Source organism: Meriones unguiculatus, chromosome 6 (genome assembly GCF_030254825.1).
Source record: "Meriones unguiculatus strain TT.TT164.6M chromosome 6, Bangor_MerUng_6.1, whole genome shotgun sequence".
NCBI lineage: Eukaryota > Metazoa > Chordata > Mammalia > Rodentia > Muridae > Meriones > Meriones unguiculatus.
Genome location: NC_083354.1, coordinates 82198843 through 82204899, shown reverse-complemented (window position 1 = coordinate 82204899; position 6057 = coordinate 82198843). Strand labels below are relative to the sequence as shown.

The 6057-nt window shown below is 40.4% G+C and overlaps 1 long non-coding RNA gene across 1 annotated transcript; it reads right to left on the bottom strand.

Moving 5' to 3' along the window:
- Window positions 1-256: 256 nt before the first annotated feature.
- LOC132654538 (uncharacterized) lies at window positions 257-3492 on the bottom strand. The gene is made up of 2 exons (XR_009592165.1): window positions 1841-3492; window positions 257-1654 (listed from the first exon to the last, which is right to left on the bottom strand). It is a non-coding gene; the product is annotated as an uncharacterized LOC132654538 (long non-coding RNA).
- Between the last annotated feature and the right edge of the window lie 2565 nt (window positions 3493-6057).

Below are 6057 nucleotides of genomic sequence, written 5' to 3'. Positions count from 1 at the left end.
TTCAATCTGTTGATAAGGATTTCCTTCAGGGTGCTAAGTTGTGACACTGTCTTCAGTTCCTCAGCAACAACCTGACACATCACCCTTGTGAAATCCTGGTCAGCTGAGAGGAGAGGGAGTGTGGAATTGTGACAGGGAAAATCCCTACTTCAATCACAAAATGTTCGCATGGAGTAGAAGGGCTGGATGAAAAGGCAGGTCAAAGAAGCTGCATTTGAACAAGCGTTTTTGATTAAGGTTTATGTGGGCACAGGGGTCCCCTTTAAGTTCTTTTTTATTGAATAATTTCCATTTGATCCTTGAGTAACTAAATGAGAAACGAGCAGTTGACATTAAACTGGGACTTGGAGCCTGGTGGCAGGATTCTGTTGCTTGGCTGGCATGCGGGGAGCTGCCAGAGGAGGGCCTTCCCACTGTAGTGGAGGATGCTCAGATTTATTTCCCAGCTGGGCTTTTCCACCCATCTTCTGGAAGGAATGATGATGAATAACTGAAGCAATCGTCCCACCTGTAACATGGAGTTTTGTTTTGTTTTGTTTTCTTTCCTGAGATGGACTTCAAAAATGTTGGGCAGCAGATACTAGGGACATGAGGTGTTGGTTACCTCTGGAATCATGACACAAAGAAAGGGCAAAGGTAGCCAGACACCTGGGATCTTGACAATTAGGTTGTAATTTCATTCCTTGTCCCATCTGTTAGGAATGAGGTAGAAATTGTTTCTTTATATTTGGCATCAGGGACCAGACTAAATTTTGGCGATAAGAGTGTTTCTCAGAGGTAGGGCACTGTGCTTACCATACCCAAAGCCCCAGATTTGATCTGAAGTACTGAACCAAAAACCAAATCATTGAAGTGAATAAAAATTGGAAGGAAGGAGCAGTGAAGAGAGAGAGGGGGTAAAAAAAGAGGGAGTGAGGGAGAGAGAGACAGAAGAGAGAGAGAAAGAGAGACTGATTCCAAGAGAGGAAAGATTAAACAGCCCTGACTATTAAAACAGCAACAACAATTAAACTAATGTAATTCACCCGAATTCCTGGTTTCCATATTTAAATGTCTGATCAGTCATTCAGTTCCAACAGAGACAGTGGTGTTTGAACGCCACTTTGTAATGGTTTTATCCTGGTTCAGATTATTTGAGATCCAGGGGGAGAATGTGCATTCAGTGTGAAAGCAAATAGAAAACATATCTGAGCACAAATCAGTAGAATGATGACCACACTCACACTCTGTACCCATTACCGGGTCCCCAAGGCTCTCATTCTGTTTGTCTTGGCGCTTTTTCTTTAGAAGGGCCTTGGTTGGACTGGATGAGAGAAACAACAACAGCCCACAATACCCTCAGCAGAGAACAGAGGGCGGCAGAAATGGATGGGCTGAAAGGAGCCACATCTTTCAAGGGCTTGGCGCTGCCAGCTTCATTGTGGGGGAGCTGTGGGGGAGGTCTCCCTAGGCTCCCATGGAGGTCTTTGCTGTGTGTTTGTCAGGACATGCCTGGCCATCGGCAGGAGGGGCATCTCTGCTCTCATCTCAATTTCCAGCAGGATCCCATTCAGCAGATAATGAAAAATGGCATTTCCACAAAGTGAAGAGAAAAAACACATTGTTTCTCTAGCACATTACGCCGTGCACTGCTCAGGAGACAACACTTGATAGCCTGTAAAAAGAATTATCTATATAGCTTAGTGTGCACAGCAGAAAAGTGGCAGTGTGTCTTTAAAAGAGCTGTCTCCACATGGCAAAACCCCTGTCTCTCCCGCTCCCACCAACAGAATAGCTGCTGTTTGTAAGCAAATCCACTCAAGACCTTAATGATGACCCAGAATAAACATCTGACATTCACCCGCTTTCAAGCTCTTCTGTGTTTAGGCATGAATTGTTCATTTCTATGCCTTTTGTATCTGGCCTGAAGGAAAGACAAATGAAACAAGGGATGATTTACATTATCAATGGAGGCAGAGGTTATGCCTGTGTTTATCTGATCCTCTTTCATTGTGTGAGATAAGCAGTGGCGAGATAACCGGCCTGCTACACAATGACCATTCAATGTGAGCCATCTACCCTCTCCATTTCCATGCTGACTTTAATTTTAGAATACGTTTTCAAAGCAGATCCTATGTAGTAACACAAGATTTCTTTGGTTCATGTGGGTGGTGTGTGTGTGTGGGGGGGGGGTTGGAATGACCAGTTCTCACTTAGGATCAGGCTTCACCTCTCCATGTGTCTCTGCAGAGCATACAGAAAGTCATTTGTAACTGGGCCATTCCCCTTGACTCACAGCAGAGTTGGTACTGTGTTTCACGAGGGCGGGAAGGATGCTCAGCTCAAGCTGACCTTGGATTCTTTGCAAAGTTCCAGAAACTAGGGAAAAATCAACCAAGCGTAAGGAAACACGGTGTGTAAGCATGAGTTTAGAGACTAGGAAATCTGGCTTTCTCTCTATGAAAAAGCGGTTTTTTTCCGTCTAGCCTGGAGGAGGGCTTGTGAAATCCTTTGGAGGCCTTTAGGACAACATGTACCATATTTGCTCACGATGCTCTGAGACTAAATTTAGTAAGTTTTCTCCCCGGAGCAAAAGTACCTGTTCTCATACAGCAGGAAACAGTTGGTCTTTGGGGAAACAAAACAAAACAAAACAAAACAAAACAATACAATGCCTGTCTCCCGTCTTCAGTATCTGGGATGTTCCCACTTCTGGGGATGAAGGTCTTTGAGGTTGTTTCAATCCTCTTTGTTCATGGTTCTTATGGAGCTCGCAGAGATGGAGTGGTAGGTGGTGGTAAAAGATGGCCTGAGTATCACATACCAAGGACTATTGTGACCCGGCTTAAAAACGAAGGGGGTAGGGATTTCCAGTCCTCGGCAGATGGAAAAGACATGTTCACCTTTGTTGCTCTGACTGACTGTAGTTATAGAATCTGGAAGAAAAAAAAAAAACAAAAACACACAAGAAGCTTCAAAAATAAACCGAGAACAGGGAAGTCAAAGAAAAAGGCTAAAATTTGGAGTGTGGCTAAACTGGTGGTGAATTTGCCCTTTTTTCTTCTTGTTCCTCTAATGCTTCTGTTCTGAACTCAGTGCAGTGTGAAAACAAGAAATGGACATCCCGGGGCACGGAGATCAGGGAATGATGCTGCAGGGAGCAGAAAAGGAAACTACTAAGAAAGAACATACAAATCTCCCACTTCTCTTTCATCTTCAACGGTCCCTCACCCACAGCTCCTACGCATTTTTTTTTTAAACAGAGTCAAGGAGGACAAAGGAGTAATAAAGACTGGAAACAAAGATCAGTAAACTAACAGAAGGAAAAATGAAAGGAACACAAAAGTTGACTCTATGAAAATCATTAAAACTGGTAGGCTTCTGGTAAGATGGAGGGAAGGAGTACAGGAGGAAGGAAGGGTGAGAGTAGATAGAAAAAAGGTCAATTAAATTGATTTAGAGATATATTGTAATTATAATCCCAGAAAGAATCTTTGTAGATATATACTAGGAGATTTTAAAAGTTCTAAGGAGATCACTCTTTCCCCATGTGAATTCCTGGCAGCTTTACTGGATTGGTTATGGTCTCATCCAAGGCATATATTGGTCTACCTGCTGGTTTTTATGCCAGTACCATAATGCTCTAAGTTTTATACTTTTGCTTTGCCTTTTAAAATCAGGAAGTAAGATGCTTCCCACTCATCCCCGGCAAGATTGATTTGAATGCTTAAGTTCCCTATGAATTTCAAATTAGTTTTTGCTAGCTTTATGAAAATGACATTAGGATTAAGACTTTGGCCAGAATTATCTGCATAGATAGCTTTTTTGTGTCTCTTCTCTTTTTCCTCCTCCTTCTTCTCTTTGAGATAGGCTCTTACTCTATAGCCCATGCTAATTGAAACTCATTCTGTGGCCAAATTTGGCCTCAGATTTGCAGTGAACTTCCTGCTTCAGCATTCTGAGTACAGAATTTTAGGAAAGGGCCACTGTGCCTGGTTTATAGACAGCTTTGTGTGGACTGAACTTTTACAGTAGACTTCTAATTCATGAGTGGGAAATGTCCTACCTTTTATTTGTGGGTTTTTGTTTGTTTGTTTTTTGCTTTCTGTCATCAGCATTTTATGGATCCTGATGTATAAGTCTTCCATTTCCGCTGTTACATTTATTTCTAAGCATTTTATTATTTTTGGTGCTATTGTAAGAGGATAGCTTATTGTGATTTTTTTTTTTTGGATAGGTAGTGTATAGAACTGAATTTTGGATGTTGTTTTTATATCCTGCAGTTTCACTAAAATTGTTAACTATTTCTTATTTTGTAGCATCTTTAGGGAATTCTACAGATAGGATTGTATCATCTGTGGAGGTAATTTTATTTTTTCCATTATTCTATTTGGATTTTTTTTCTTCTTTCTCTTGACTAACTGTTCTTTGTAGGGTTTCCAGTTTTAGGTGGAATAAAAAAAAGTAGAAAGTGTAGGCCGGCTGGCTTAGGTCTTCATGACGGAAGCAAAGCTCTGGTTTGCCACCAGTGAACATGACATTAGTTATGAGCCTCCCACATACATGGCCTTTGTTGTATAAAAATAAATTTCTTTTGTATCTACCATGTTGCAAACTTTAGCCACAAAATGGTGTTGGATTTTGCAATTGCCTTTTCAACATTTACTCTCACTTATTGAGATAATAGTATGGTTTTTGTCATTTGATTATTCTAACATATATCTCACATTAATTGGTTTATATCTGTCGGACCATCCTTGCTTTCAAAAGGTGAGTCCCACCTGGTTATGGTATGTGATACTGACCTTCTCTATGCAAAACGAGGACTATTATTATACACAGAAATGCAATACCCAAAAATATAATATTTATGAAAAAAGAGAGAAAAGTCATATTAGTTTTGGCAATGGCATAAGCAACAACAGTAACAAAAAAAAACCCCACAAATATAGACATATGTGACCACATCACATTAAAAACATTCTATATAATAAAGAGAGTGAAAAAGCAACCCACGGAGTGGAAGGAAACATTTTTCAACTGCCCATCTCATAAGGAATTCCTGCAACCCAGTAGCTAAACAAACATAAGCAAAATCCAAATGGCTTATTTTAAAAATGGGCAATGGATTGGAGTAGGCATTCAAAATTATAACCATCAGAAAAAGGCAATTCCAAACCAAAATGAAACCAATATACACAAAAAAGAAAATGGACCCAGTGGGTTGTATTTCTATATCCATGCGTGCAGACACATATATGAACATGTCTGTGCAAGTAGCATTAATAAAGGAAAAGAGGCCAGCAACTCGAGGGAAGACACGGGTGGTGCTAGAAGAAAGAGAGCGAGGGGAGGAAGAGATGTAATTTTACTTCAATTAAAATGTATTTTTAAAAAGGAATCAAAAGATGTGTGAGTGCAGGTTAACACTTTATTCCTATGAAACATTGCTGTCTACAATAAAAATAAAAGATTAAAATATAAAGGTATACTTTCGAAGCCCGCGACGAGAGGACGCTTCGTATCTGTGGGGATGGTGGTTACCACGCAGGATAGAACTCGTGTCCGTGAGACTGTGGAGAAGCCAGGACACTAGCATGCCGTTGGCAGGGGTGTAAACTAGGGTATCTATTATGAAAAATAATGCAGAGGTTTTCAAAATTCAAAAATAGAACTAGCCTATGACCCAGCAATCCCGCTTAATGATATTCAAAAGTATTGAAGTCAGGATTTCGAAGATATATCACTATTCCTGTGTCCACTGCGCTATATTCACAGTGACCAAGGTACAGAAACAACCTGTGACGTGTGTGTGTGTGTGTGTGTGTGTATTTGTTTATCTGTATGTGTGATAGAGCATTACTTATCCCTGAAAAGGAAAATCCTGCCATGCTGATAACATCACTGAACCTACCACACCATGCCAATCCTGTCTGGTTCCACTTATATGAAATTTTAAAATTAAATTATAGAATCACAGTTGGTTGCACTTTTTTTTTTTTTTTTTTGATTGGCTTAAACAAGAGGAAAATGTCAACAACAGCAAGTGCTGGCAAAGATGTAGAACAAAGGGCGCTC